General features: G+C 41.9%; 1 pseudogene; it reads left to right on the forward strand.

Moving 5' to 3' along the window:
* Nucleotides 1–15,683, forward strand: part of LOC112725710 (fibrillin protein 5 homolog) — a 47,693-nt pseudogene that overhangs the window by 21,608 nt on the left and 10,402 nt on the right.

Here is a 15,683-nt window from a genome sequence, read left to right on the forward strand (position 1 = left end):
CTTTCCCTTAGCAATTGGCGCCAAAAATGGGTTCAGAAACCCTCTCAAATCGCCAGGCACGTGTTGCATTAATGAAGTCATGCGCGGTCATCGACGCGTGCGCGCACGGTACGCGTGCGCGTCCCTGGTCGATTCTGCAATGTGCGCGCGGGCGCCTTGTGTGCGTGCGCGTGCTTGGCTGACTTTGCTTCTTTGACTTTTTATGCTTCTCTCCACTTGTATGCTTCCTTCCTTGCTTCCTTTGATCCATGCTTAGCCTATTTCAATCATGGAATTACTAGCAAACACATCAAGGCATCTTATGGAATCAAGGAGAAATTAGAATTCATCAAAATAAGGCTTAAAAAGCATGTTTTTACACTTAAGCATAAATATGGGAGAGATAACAAAACCATGCTAATTCATAGGCTAAATGTGACAAAAGGTTATCAAAATACTCTAAATTCAATACAAGATAAACCCTAAAAATGGGGTTTATCAACCTCCCCACACTTAGACCTTAGCATGTCCTCATGCTAAAATAAGAAGGAACTAAGGGGTGTGACATTTATTGAATGCAACTAAACTATATGAGTCCTATCTAAATGCAACTACTTAAAGTAAATACAAATGCTTAGTTCAAACAAATCAATTCCCAAGAGAACATGTGTAAGCACAATAGTTAGGGCAATAGGAGTTAAGTCCAAACCACAATTGTATTGAATTATCAAAAAGAAATTCAAGCTTGCAAGAATATAGATAATACGGGTGAATACATGTAATTGAACTTTTGAACCTTTACCGGATGTGTATCCGCTCTATTCACTCAAGTGTTTAAGGGTTAATTCACTCAATTCTCTTCTAATCATGTTTTCCAAAATTTGATTTTCTTCTAACAATCAACACTTATTCAATGCATGCATACATTCATCATGAGGTCTTTCATTTAGGTTGTAATGGGGTTAGGGTCAAGGTAGGATCATTTATGGTTAAGTGGACTAGAGTTTAGATCTTTGATTAGTATAGACTTTCCCACCTTACTATATAGTGACCTATACAAATTCAAACTATTCTAACTACCCATTCTTCACTTTTTTTCCTTCTTACATATTCATGCATTCTATTTCTTGATTCATAACACCTATGCATTGATTCCCTTTTGTTGAACTTCACTTTGGGGCATTTTGTCCCCTTTTATTATTTTTCTTTTCTTTTCATTTTTCTTTTTTTCTTTCTATATACATTTTTTTCTTTTCTTTTCGTTTCTTTTGTTTTTCTCATTTTCACTTTTATTTCTTTTTCTTTTCATTTCTCTTTTTCTTTCAAACTATATACAAGAACATCAATGCATAAGGTCTATACATTTAATCAATACATGAGTATGTACCCAATTCCTAAACATGAAAGTGCACTACCCTTTTTATGCCATCCAATGTTCCCAAGCCTCACCAACTTTGAATAATAAACACTCTCACTAGCCTAGGCTAATCAAGGATCCAAACAAGGGACTTTCATTGGTTTTCCGCCTTGGGCTTGTAATGTGCTAAATTGAGAATAAGTTGGTTAAGCGTAGGCTCAAAATTGGCTAACAATGGAGAGTAAAAGGTAGGCTATTTGGGTAAGTGGGCTAATGAAATGATGGCCTCAATCATACAAATGCATGAATACAAGAAATAAATGGACATATAGAATCAAACAAATCAAGGATCACAATCATGAATAGAGAACAATTTCACACAAGAATGGAAAATAAGTGGTTATAAAATGTAACCACATCAATAGGCTCAAGTCTCACAAGCTTGTGTTCTTAATTCAATACATGCTTCACAAAGTATGAATTCAAGCAAGTTTCACCAAAAATTTTCTTTCAATCAATTGGGTTAATGCCCTATATTTAAATTTTTTGAAAAATCTCAATATTTGACTAGGCATTGTTGTGATTGAAAAATGCAAAAATTTCCTTAGTTTACCCTTTCCTTTTCCGCTTAAAACCAATTTCTTATGCAAAAAGGGTGACTAAGTGTTTGCAATTCAAAGTATGATTTCTAATCACAACCACAAACTAAAAAGAAAAATATGCAAAATGTATAAAGAAAAATCCAACTAAAAGTATGGAATCTATCATCCAAAACATCTAAAAATATCCAAAAGCATCAAAATGTCTAAAATCCAAAATAAGCAGTAAAGGTATCTAAAATAAACTCAAAATGCATCAAAATATATACAAAAGATATGCAAAATAAGATAACTAGGAAAGTGGCCAAAATGTTCACCGGTTCCCTCCCCACACTTAAGATCAAGCATCGTCCTCGATGCTAAACCGGAGGATCAGTGGAAGGTACAACGGTAGGCTCTGGCTGTGGCTGTGGCTGTGGTGTCTCTGTGGTGTCTGGGGCATCCTGCTGAGTCGGTACCTCCGCATCCTCCTCCTGATGATCCGGCTCATCGGAGGCCGGAGAGTCGGGAAGTGGAGGTAACACAACACCTAGAGAAGTGAGCGCTTGGTCCATCCGATCCAGTCGGCGTCTGACATGGAGTCTCTCACGCTCGAAAAACCGAAATAGACGTTGGACCAGTAGGTAAGTAGGCTCAGGTGCTGAAGGAGGAATTGTAGATGAAGATGGAGCTGCTGCTGTAGAGGAAGATGGGGCTGCTGTAGGGGCTGATGGTGAAGGTGTCCCCACTACTGCTCTAGCCCTAGAACGGCGTCTAGCTGAGGGCCTCTCGTGCACCCAACCACCCTAAGGAATAGTAACCTCCCTGTCATCTGTATCAGGGGGTGGTGGTATCACATCATCATCTAGCCAGGGGACCTCAGCTAGGGCCGCCATACTCGTGACCAAAGTAGGAAATGGAAGTAGGCCACGAATATGCGCCCGCCACATGCACTGTCGGATAAGGCGAGGAAAATAGACATCCTTCCCCTCCATGACACACCCAATCAGCAGAAGCATCTCCATGGGGATCTCAGAGAAGTGAGTGGTAGGCAAGACATAGTGGGTAAAGATCATCTGCCAAGTCTTGGCCTCTCTAGTCAACTGAGCAAATAACATCCCCTTAGGCTTGGTGTTGGTTGCATCCATGACCCAAGTAGCATCCGGTAACCCAATCACGCGCCTAAGCGCCTCATAATCAAAGGGCATGCTGTGTATGGCCAACTCGGCCTGCTGATGGGCACACATGTCATCAGTAATGTGCCGACACTGTAATGCCTCTTCTATCACAGTCTCAGTGATCATAACCTCTCTACCCCTCAACTGAACCGAATCCAAAGTGGGACGGAAGAAGTTGCAATAAAATTCCTTCACCCAAGAGATGTTAATATCCCCTAAATCTTTGTCAACAAAGTCCATACCCAACTCTAGGATGCGACTAGTAATGGCTCGTCTCACATCATTGGGTAGGAGCAATTTCTTCTCAGTATTCAGCTTCGTTGTTCGATATTTTTGGAAGCGAAGTTCACAGTAAAGATTGGGAAACTTGGTTGGGTCAGTAGAAGGTAGCAACTGATTTTTTTTCTTCGTCATTTAACGGATTCTTAGCATAATTCTTGTAGATGGAGGGAATAGAGGGTGTAGAGTGTTTTCTTTTCTTGGAGGCAGTGGCTATGGCTTTTCCTTTATCCGACATCTTGAAAAATATGATAGAATATAAGCAATAAAGCATGTAGCACAAAGCGAGGAAAGCATATTCAGGATGTAAAATAGATGACAAGCAAACATGATGTGAGTTGAACTTGAAATATGGCCAACAATTAAGAACATAAAACATAGCCATAATCCAATAATTCAAAGTTTCAAACAACGAGCACAAGTCCTAAAGAATAAGCATGTTCATCATCAAGACTCAAAAGAATGGTTAAAAGGGTTAAAATGCAAGTTGGGAAGTAAGGAAGTCAATGAGTTAGAAAAAATGGAGTTGAAAATTAGTAGTAAGATGAGAGATGAACATTGCACACATACAAATCATGGTCACAATGTATAATGCAAATTCCGGAAGTTGAAAATAACGAAAGGTAGCCCAAATTCGTAATAGAGACCAAAATGAAATTAGATTCCTTGAAAATTGGGCAGCATTTCAGCTTAAAATTGGACGTTCCCGGATAGCAAAATGGCACAAACAACATGATTACAATATCAATTAATCACAGCAGCGATAATGTAGCATCCAGGCAACACAGATGGCACACAGGGCAACTCAAAATTGGCACTTATCACACAAGTCAGCAAACAGAATATGAACACAAACGGAGCACTTATCAGGCCTAGAATCCTCTATCCAGTCCTAGCTACCTAACCGCAATTATTTCTAACTAATCCTAACATGCAACATTTGAATTCAAACTAACTAACAGACAATTACAGTAACTAACAGAAATAAACAATTAAAAAGAAAAACAGAAATTGAGCAGGAACCTGGGAGCTGGGAAGAACTGATAATGGTAAGGGGAACTAGGATAGGGGCAGGGGCAGCAGAATCAGGGATTTGCGCCGTCGTGGATGGTGGCGGTTATGGCAGAAGAGCAGCGGCGGAGGTGGCGTTCGGAAGAATGAGAGACTGAGTAAAAGAAGTCCGGCGATGGTGAGAGAAGGAGAGTGAGAGGGGAATGTGAAATAAGGGAAGAGAGGGAGGGACCGCCGAGTGCTTCGTCGCCAGCGGTGATGATGGAATGGAGGTGGAGATGGTGGCTACGGTGGTTGGGTGTTTGACCGAAGGGAAGAGGAGAGAGTGAGTGGAGAAGAGAGAGAGAATTGATGGTGAAGGGCGGCGGTTGGTCGTGCGGTGGCGACGCTGCTGCCGCGGCGGTTATGGGGGAGAAGAAGAAGAATGGAAGTTAGGAAGGAGAAGAGAGTGCATGACTGCGCAACGCTCTTCGCGTATTAGGGTTATCCCCTTTTTTGAATCAACGCGAGCGCGCACCTTGCGCGTCCGCGTATATTGATGAAAATTGGGGATTCACGCGTGAGCGTGCAGTGCGCTCAAGCGTGGATGGGCAACTATGCAAGGGCGCGTGCGCGTACAAAGCACGCACGCGTACACGGGGTTGGGCCTGAGGCTTAGAGTGGGCATGACGCGCGCCCAACTCTCGGGGCAAAAGCCTAGAGTGGCGGCAGCATGTAAAGGACGCGCGCGTGGCCAGTGCGCGTCCGCGTACATTGATATTTTTTTGCTAAGGCGTGCTAGCGTGATGCGTGCGCTCACATCTATTCCTCTCTGGGCATATGGGCGCGCACGCGGCAAGTGTGCGTCTGCGCAAATCGAGTTGGGCTGGGGGCTTAAAGTTGGCCTAGATCCGGCATAACTCGCTGGGGCTTGGCTCAAAAAATTTGCAGCAGCAGATCGACGCGGGCGCGGCAGGTGCGCGTCCGCGTGAACTTTCATGTTCTCATAATCTGCGCGCACGCACGTAGTGCGCGTCAGCGTGGGTTGTGTTGGGCTCAGGGCATAGTGTTTGCCCAAGAGAGGCCCAACTCTCGGGGATGTGGGTGATGATGCATCCGCTCATGGACGCGTGCGCGTACATCGTGCGCGCGCGTCCACCCCTTTTTTTTTCTTTCTTTCTTTCAGAAAAATTATGCTGGGTGCTCCCCATACTGCTCACAACTCTTTATTCAATCAACCATCATACAATTCACAAAAATGCAATTTGATATTATTCATCTACTACTAAACACAACATACATGTGACTAAGCTAACAATTAAGTTGTACAAACAAATTTATGTGAAACATCTACCTATAATGGTAACTCAATCACTTATTAAGCAAATTTAAAAGAGAGTGGAAAGAGTTTACTATGGTGGGGTGTCTTCCACCTAGCACTTTTAGTTTAAGTCCTTAAGTTGGACATTTTGAGGAGCTTATTGTCATGGTGGCTTATGTTTGTACTCATCCTTGAATCTCCAAGGATCTTTGCTCCTCAATTGGTTGACAGAATTTCCAACCATTTTCATCAAGCTTGGGCAAAGTTCTACCCAAGATATGAGTCCCCATAATTGGTCTTCACATAGCGAACCGGGATCCCATATCTTATCTTCACACTCATCCGTTAGTTGAGTTTCATGATTTTGTCGTACGGGTGGTTGACATAAGGGTGATTGACACATAGAATTCTCTTTATTCCACCAATGCTTCCTTCTAGACCCATATACGGTGATTTCCGTTCCATCGTCATTCCTATACCTTAGAGTCTTGGCCTTTATGATTTTTATACCAAAATTCTAACCACTACACAACTCTCTCCTATTCCTAACTCCACAAAGAGCTCTAAGTTGACCATCATATTCAATTAAACCATATTCAAGTGAGAAAGTGAAGCTTAAGGATGAGAGTTTAACCCACTTGAATGTTGTGTTGGATGGTGACTTGGGAAGGGTGACCTCCCCACACTTAGACAATGCAAGGTCTACTTCCTTGTGCTCTTCTTTGTGTATTTCCACCTCTTTGCGAGCTTCTTCAATTTCAACCGTTTCCCTTTTTTCACTTGGCTTGGTGTTGTCTTCAAGAACTTTGATTTCTTGCCTAATGGGAGGTGATTCAATTTTCGATAGGAATTCATTGATGAATGAATCCATCTCTTGATCAACCTCTTCATATTCTTCAATTTCAATGTACACCATGCCAACGTTTTCCTCGGGAGGTTGTGCACACTCGCTTATAATTTCAACTTCATGTCCAATGGGAGAGGATTCCATTGTAGAGAGAAATTCATCCATGATTGGATCCATTTCTTGATAAGTTTCTTCCAAGTCTCCAACGGTGATATGCTTTGGAGGTTGCGCACCCTCCTCAACACCAATATCAAGTGGTGCACGAAATTGTGATCATCACATTCATCATGTTCTTGGGTGCAAATGAATATCTTAGAACAAGAATAGGCTGAATTGAATAGAAGAACAATAGTAATTGCATTAATACTCGAGGTACAGCAGAGCTCCACACCTTAATCTATGGTGTGTAGAAACTCCACCATTGAAAATACATAAGAACAAGGTCTAGGCATGGCCGTGAGGCCAGCCTCCCAATGATCTAAGATAGCATAAGAATAAAGATAGCTACCAAGATGAGAATACAATAGCAAAAGGTCTTATTTATAAAGAACTAGTAGCCTAAGGTTTACAAAGATGAGTAAATGACATAAAAATCCACTTCCGGGCCCACTTGGTGTGTGCTTGGGCTGAGCATTGAAGCATTTTCGTGTAGAGACTTCTCTTGGAGTTAAACGCCAGCTTTTGTGCCAGTTTGGGCGTTTAACTCCCATTCTTGTGCCAGTTCCGGCGTTTAACGCTGGGCAGTTTTGAGCTGATTTGGAACACCGGTTTGGGCAATCAAATCTCGAGCAAAGTATGAACTATTATATATTGCCGAAAAGCCCAGGATGTCTACTTTCCAACGCCGTTGAGAGCGCGCCATTTGGGCTTCTGTAGCTCCAGAAATCCACTTCGAGTGCAGGGAGGTCAGAATCCAACAGCATCTGTAGTCCTTTTCAGCCTCTGAATCAGATTTTTGCTCAGGTCCCTCAATTTCAGCTAGAAAATACCTGAAATCACAGAAAAATACACGAACTCATAGTAAAGTCCAGAAAAATAAATTTTAACTAAAAACTAATAAAAATATACTAAAAACTAACTAAAACATACTAAAAACAATGCCAAAAAGCGTACAAATTATCCGCTCATCACAACACCAAACTTAAATTGTTGCTTGTCCTCAAGCAACTGAAAATCAAATAAGATAAAAGAAGAGAATATACAATGAATTCCAAAAACATCTATGAAGATTAGTATTAATTAGATGAGCGGGGCTTTTAGCTTTTTACCTCTGAACAGTTTTGGCATCTCACTCTATCCTTTGGAATTCAGAATGATTGGCTTCTATAGGAACTCAGAATCCAGATAGTGTTATTGATTCTCCTAGTTAAGTATGATAATTCTTGAACACAGCTACTTATTGAGTCTTGGCCGTGGCCCAAAGCACTTTGTCTTCCAGTATTACCACCGGATACATACATGCCACAGACACATAACTGGGTGAACCTTTTCAGATTGTGACTTAGCTTTGCTAGAGTCCCCAATTAGAGGTGTCCAGGGTTCTTAAGCACACTCTTTTTGCCTTGGATCACAACTTTATTTCATCCTTTTTCTCTCTTTTTTTTCGTTTTTTTTATGGAATAGTCACTGCTTTTTCTTGCTTCAAGAATCATTTTTATGATTTTTCAGATCCTCAGTAACATGTCTCCTTTTTCATCATTCTTTCAAGAGCCAACATTTATGAACCACAAATTCAAAAGACATATGCACTATTCAAGCATACATTCAGAAAACAAAAGTATTGCCACCACAATAATTAATCTGTTATAAAATTCAGAATTCATGCAATTCTTCTCTTTTTCAATTAAGAACATTTTTCATTTAAGAAAGGTGATGGATTCATAGGACATTCATAACTTTAAGGCATAGTCACTAAGACACTAATGATCACAAGACACAAACATAGATAAACATAAGCATAATTTTCGAAAAAAACAGAAAAATAAAGAACAAGGAGATTAAAGAACGGGTCCACCTTAGTGATGGCGGCTTGTTCTTCCTCTTGAAGATCTTATGGAGTGCTTGAGCTCCTCAATGTCTCTTCCTTGCCTTTGTTGCTCCTCTCTCATGATTCTTTGATCTTCTCTAATTTCATGGAGGAGGATGGAATGTTCTTGGTGCTCCACCTTTAGTTGTCCCATGTTGGAACTTAACTCTCCTAGGGAGGTATTGATTTGCTCCCAATAGTTTTGTGGAGGAAAGTGCATCCCTTGAGGCATCTCAGGGATTTCATGATGAGAGGGGTCCCTTGTTTGCTCCATCCTTTTCTTAGTGATGGGCTTGTCCTCATCAATGGGGATGTCTCCCTCTATGTCAATTCCAACTGAATAACAGAGGTGACAAATGAGATGAGGAAAGGCTAACCTTGCCAAGGTAGAGGACTTGTCCGCCACCTTATAAAGTTCTTGGGATATAACCTCATGAACTTCTATTTCTTCTCCAATCATGATGCTATGAATCATGATAGCCCGGTCTATAGTAACTTCGGACCGGTTGCTAGTGGGAATGATTGAGCGTTGGATAAACTCCAACCATCCCCTAGCCACATGCTTGAGGTCATGCCTTCTCAATTGAACCGGCTTTTCTCTTGAATCTCTCTTCTATTGGGCGCCCTCTTCACAAATGACTGTGAGGACTTGGTCCAACCTTTGATCAAAGTTGACCCTTCTAGTGTAAGGGTGTTCATCTCCTTGCATTATGGGCAAGTTGAATGCCAATCTTACATTTTCCGGACTAAAATCTAAGTATTTCCCCCGAACCATTGTAAGCCAATTCTTTGGGTCCGGGTTCACACTTTGATCATGGTTCTTGGTGATCCATGTATTGGCATAGAACTCTTGAACCATTAAGATTCCGACTTGTTGAATGGGGTTGGTAAGAACTTCCCAACCTCTTCTTCGAATCTCATGTCGTATCTCCGGATATTCACTCTTTTTGAGTTTAAAAGGGACCTCGGGGATCACCTTCTTCAAGGCCACAACTCCATAGAAGTGGTCTTGATGCACCCTTGAGATGAATCTTTCCATCTCCCATGACTCGGATGTGGAAGCTTTTGCCTTCCCTTTTCTCTTTCTAGAGGTTTCTCCGGCCTTGGATGCCATAAATGGTTATGGAAAAACAAAAAGCAATGCTTTTACCACATCAAACTTAAAAGGTTTGCTCGTCCTCGAGCAAAAGAAGAAAGAAGAGAGTAGAAGAAGAAGAAATGAAGGAGAAGGAGATGGCTTTGTGGTTCGGCCAAAGGGGGAGAAGTAGTGTTTAGGTTGTGTGAAAATGAAGGATTGAAGATGGGTTTATATAAGAGTGGAGAGAGGGGTAGGGTTCGGTCATGTATGGGTGGGTTTGGGAGGGAAAGTGGTTTGAATTTGAATGGTGAGGTAGGTGGGGTTTTATGAAGGATGGATGTGAGTGGTGAAGAGAAAGATGGGATTTGATAGGTGAGGGGTTTTTTGGGGAAGAGGTGTTTGAGGTGATTGGTGAATGGGTGAAGAAGAAGAGAGAGGGTGGTGGGGTAGGTGGGGATCCTGTGGGGTCCACAGATCCTGAGGTGTCAAGGAAAAGTCATCCGTGCACCAAGTGGCAAGAAAAAATGCCCTTTGTGCCAATTCTGGCGTTAAACGCCGGGCTGGTGCCCATTTCTGGCGTTTAACGCCAACTTCTTACCCCTTACTGGCGTTTAACGCCAGTCTGGTGCCCCTTTCTGGCGTTAAACGCCCAGAATGGTGCCAGACTGCGCGTTAAACGCCCATTTGCTAGCTTCACTGGTGTTTAAATGCCAGCAAGTTCTCCTCCAGGGTGTGCTATTTTTCTTCCTGTTTTTCTTTCTGTCTTTGCTTTTTAAATTGATTTTGTGACTTCTCATGATCATCAACCTACAGAAAACATAAAATAACAAAGGAAAATAAAAATATAACATTGGGTTGCCTCCTAACAAGCGCTTCTTTAATGTCAGTAGCTTGACAGAGGGCTCTCATGGAGCCTCACAAATGCTCAGAGCAATGTTGGCACCTCCCAACACCAAACTTAGAGTTTGAATGTGGGGGTTCAACACCAAACTTAGAAGTTGGTTGTGGCCTCCCAACACCAAACTTAGAGTTTGACTGTGGGGGCTCTGTCTGGCTCTGTTTTGAGAGAAGCTCTTCATGCTTCCACTCCATGGTTACAGAAGGATATCCTTGAGCTTTAAACACAAGGGATTCTTCATTCACTTGAATGATCAATTCTCCTCTGTCCACATCAATCTCAGCCTTTGCTGTGGCTAGGAAGGGTCTGCCAAGGATGATGGATTCATCCATGCACTTCCCAGTCTCTAGGACTATGAAATCAGCAGGGATGTAATGGTCTTCAACTTTTACCAGAACATCCTCTACAAGTCCATAAGCTTGTTTTCTTGAATTGTCTGCCATCTCTAGTGAGATTTTTGCAGCTTGCACCTCAAAGATCCCTAACTTCTCCATTACAGAGAGAGGCATGAGGTTTATGCTTGAGCCTAGGTCATGTAAAACCCGGTTAATTAACGGCTACTTAACCCATAAATGAGAATTTATTCTAGAAAGCCCAAAATGTGATTTTTATGGCTAAATGTGATAGAGGAGGCCGAGACAAGAATTTTGGTACCAATTTCATAGAATTCGGACCAAGATTGGACCGAACGGGCCAAATCGGGCCAATTAGACCCAAAGTGGGCCCTTGGCCCAACATAACTAGACCAAAATCCTAGTTTTCAGCACTCTCTCTCCTCACAACACTCAAAAACACGCTGAAAGTAAAGGGAATGGGGGAAGAACACTCTCTCAAACTTCTATCTCTCACTTGATCTTCAAACCACCATAACTTTTGATCTAGAGCTCCGATTGCCGCTCCGTTTGCGGCCACGCGTTCACCACGGAGAGCTCTACAAAACCCATACAATTAATCTTGAGGTAAGCCACATGTTGCTGTTCGAAATTCCAGCCCTTATTTTCGAGTTTCATGGGTGAAATGTTGAGATTTTGGGTTCTTTGATGTTATAGGACCCAACTCTCTTGAAGGAGAAGGTTAATCTTGTCTCCTTGGACCTTGGGTGTGGTAAGATTCTCAATCCTAGTGTAATTTTGTTGTTTTATGATGTTTGGGTTTTGAGATGTTGTGTATGGGTATGATGGTTGTGGCTTAGGTTGTGTATGTGTGGATATTGGAGCTTGATTGGTGATTTTGAAAAGCTTGAATAAGGGATTTGATGGTGAAAAATCTGTTCTTGGAGGTGTTGAGGCCTTGAGAGTTTTTGGATAAGTGATTTGGAAGTGCTCCGGTAGAGCTTGGGAAAAACAGCTAAGGTATGGTTTCGGTTTTCCATATCTAATATGTAATGTGGTAGGAAATACTTAGGCTAGAGGCCCTAAGATAGGAATTGAATGGTTGATGTTGTTGAATGATTGAGATATATGATGTGGTCATATATGTGATGATGATTATTGATGCCTTGGTAGTATGATGTATGAGAAATATGCATGTTGTGATATATGCTTGATGATTGGTTATGGTTGAATTGTGGGTTGAACCATGTTGATGGTGAGTATGATATTGGTTGTGTACAATGATGATTTATTGGAATTGGTGTTGTTGAGAATTGGCATGAGTAAGAGTATATGATATGTCAATATATTTGAGTTTGAGCCACTTGGGTGAAGTGGGTTAGAATGATGAGATAGTGATTTTGTGTATTGTGGTAAAATCCCAATGTGTGAGTTGAGGAGGCTTGATATTGAAATTGATATATTTTGATTGATTTCAAAAGAAAAGGGATGAAAATGGCATGTTTTGATTGATTTTGAAAAGAGTTGGAAATGGCTTGTTTGCAAATGGCACTTTGTGGTTTTTATGAAAAAATATGGTTTTTGGGCATACTTTGGTGGGACATAACTTGGACTACGAATCTCTGTTTTGTGCCAAACCTATTTAGAAATGAAATTGGATCCGGGATGTTCATGCCGTTCGAAGAACGGGTGAAAAACGATTTAAAATGAGAAAGTTATGTCCGTTGGAAGATTGGGGTTCAAATTGGTGAATTCTGCAGCTTTTAACTTAGAAAATTTTTAGCAGAATGACCCCTTGCGCGTGGGCGCACTTGGCGCGTGCGCGCCGTTCTTCCCGAAAATGCCATCCATGCGTGCGCGTGATGTGCGCGGGCGCGCCGATGGTGCTGCACCCAATACCCAGCCATTTTCCAGAGAGTTATGCCCGAACTGTGCTAGTGTTGTGCCTGGGGCACGAGAACACCCACGCGTACGCGTGGTTGACGCGTGCGTGTCGATTGGAAAATTTTTAATCCACGCGTTAGCGTGCATGACGCTTGCGCGTCGAGGAAGTTTTTGAGGCCATCCGCGCGTGCGCGTGGAGTGCGCGTACGCGTGGACCTGTTTTCATCCCAAAGTTGATTTTTGAGTTTTAAAAGCCAAATTTCATACTTCTAAGCCTCCGATCTCACCACTCATATCTTAAATCAATATGACATGCCTAGCTATTAAAAAGGGGCTAGAAAATGAGGTAACTTGTGAGTGAAGCAAGGGAAAAATGAATGATCATTGAGGATCAAGCATGATTATGTGAGATGCGGAGGATGGTGGTGGAAGTGCTGGTTATGCCATTGGCCGAAGGGCCGTAATTGTTTATATATTGGCTGATTCTGGATTGAACCGTGAGCCGGAATAGCTGTGTATGCTATGAATATTGGCCGGTTATGGATTTAACCGTGAGCCGGAATGGCTGATATGGATGTTGATCCATGGATGAGAATTCATGCATGTTTATGCTGAATTATTGATAATTGTGATTTGCACTTCCACTATCGGAGATACGAGTTTCCCTGGGTAGTAGCAGTGGCTAGCCACCACGTGCTCCAGGTTGAGACTTGATACTCTTTTGACCCTATGTCATAAGTGTGGCCGGGCACTGTGAAAGACCCGGATGAGCTCGCCCCCGTAAATATTCACCAGTGAAGGTGATGGATATAGATCATGATTATGATCAAGTTTATGATGAGTATAACTCGAGTTGGGGATGCGTGACAGAGGGACAGTCCAATGGTTAGCTACCAGGACTTGTCGGGTTGGCTCTATAACCGACAGATGATATCATCAGCCACTAGGGACAGGCATTCATCATATGCATACTATATGAATTGTTTGAGATTGCCTATTTGACTGCATATTACTTGCTAATTGTCTAAATGCCTTACTTGTTCCTAGTTGTATATTTCTTGCTTGATATAACTGTGTTTGCTATATTATACTCCTGCTGGTGGTTGGGAGGTCTGAAGGAATTGGAAAGGGAAGTATTAGTTAGACTGAAGTATCGTTAGTCAGATGCCCTTATGGTTTAGTTTGTTTATAAGCTTTGATATTATTTGGAGGAAGTTCTAGGATTGCCTTCGGCTTTCCTCCATTATTATGTATTATATATGTGGAAGCTGTTACCATGCTGGGGACCTCTGGTTCTCACCCATGCGGATTTTATGGTTTTCAGATGCAGGACGTGAGGTGTCTCGCTGATGCATGCTGGAGACTTCTAGATTTGCGAAGATCCTTTGTTCTCGGGGCTATGTTTTGTTTAGATACTTTTATCTCCATTAAATAATACAAACCGTGATGACTCCTCTTATGGGAGAATTTTGGAGAATATGTTTTATGTATTTGTGTCCCTTTGGGTTTCCTTTGGGGTTTTCCTTATTTTATCATATGTATATATTGCTATGCTCGGACCGGTTATCTTCGCAGCCGGATCTTGAGTCTTGATATTCCTGTTTTTGACACTCCGTTGTATATATATAATCTCGCGTTGGTTTATCCTTATTCGTTATGTTGTCGATCGGAGTGTTGCGCTCTAGAGTTGCGATGGATTTTTTGTTTACCCCTTTTTCTACAAAGGCTCCTAGTTATAATCAATCATTCATACTACTATATGTACTAAATTTTTATTTTAGAGGTCATAATACCTTGCCATCTCTGAATTATGACTTAAGCATAAGACTCTGTATGGTAGGGTGTTACAGGTCACACAAGGCCTTCTTGAAGGTCATGGTGCATATGGTACAAGGTATTGAAAACTTCCCAGGATCTTGTCTCTTTTGAGGTAATCTCTGCCTAGACAAGTCATCCAGTTCTTTGGTGAGCAAAGGGGGTTCATCCTCCCAAGTCTCATTACCAAATAACTTGTCATTTAGCTTCATGATTGCTCCAAGGTATTTAGCAACTTGTTCTTCAGTGACATACTCATCCTCTTCAGAGGAAGAATACTCATCAGAGCTCATGAATGGTAGAAGTAAATCCAATGGAATCTCTATGGTCTCATTATGAGCCTCAGATTCCCATGGTTCCTCATTAGGAAACTCATTGGAGGCCAGTGGACGTCCATCGAGGTCTTCCTCAGTGGCGTTCACTGCCTCTCCCTCCTCTCCAAATTCGGCCATGTTGATGGCCTTGCACTCTCCTTTCGGATTTTCTTCTGTATTGCTTGGAAGAGTACTAGGAGGGAATTCAGTAATTTTCTTACTCAGCTGTCCCACTTGTGCCTCCAAATTTCTAATGGAGGACCTTGTTTCAGTCATGAAACTTTGAGTGGTTTTGATTAGATCAGAGACCATGGTTGCTAAGTCAGAGTGGTTCTGCTTAGAATTCTCTGTCTGTTGCTGAGAAGATGATGGAAAAGGCTTGCTATTGCTAAACCTGTTTCTTCCACCATTATTGTTGTTGAAACCTTGTTGAGGTCTCTGTTGATCCTTCCATGAGAGATTTGGGTGATTTCTCCATGAAGGATTATAGGTGTTTCCATAGGGTTCTCCCATGTAATTCACCTCTTCCATTGAAGGGTTCTCAGGATCATAAGCTTCTTCTTCAGATGAAGCTTCCTTAGTACTGCCTGGTGCATTTTGCATTCCAGACAGACTTTGAGAAATCATATTGACTTGCTGGGTCAATATTTTGTTCTGAGCCAATATGCCATTCAGAGTATCAATCTCAAGAACTCCTTTCTTCTGATTCGTCCCATTGTTCACAGGATTCTTTTCAAAAGTGTACATGAATTGGTTATTTGCAACCATTTCAATCAGCTCTTGAGCTTCTGCAGGCGTCTTCTTCAG

Source organism: Arachis hypogaea, chromosome 2 (genome assembly GCF_003086295.3).
Source record: "Arachis hypogaea cultivar Tifrunner chromosome 2, arahy.Tifrunner.gnm2.J5K5, whole genome shotgun sequence".
Lineage (NCBI taxonomy): Eukaryota > Viridiplantae > Streptophyta > Magnoliopsida > Fabales > Fabaceae > Arachis > Arachis hypogaea.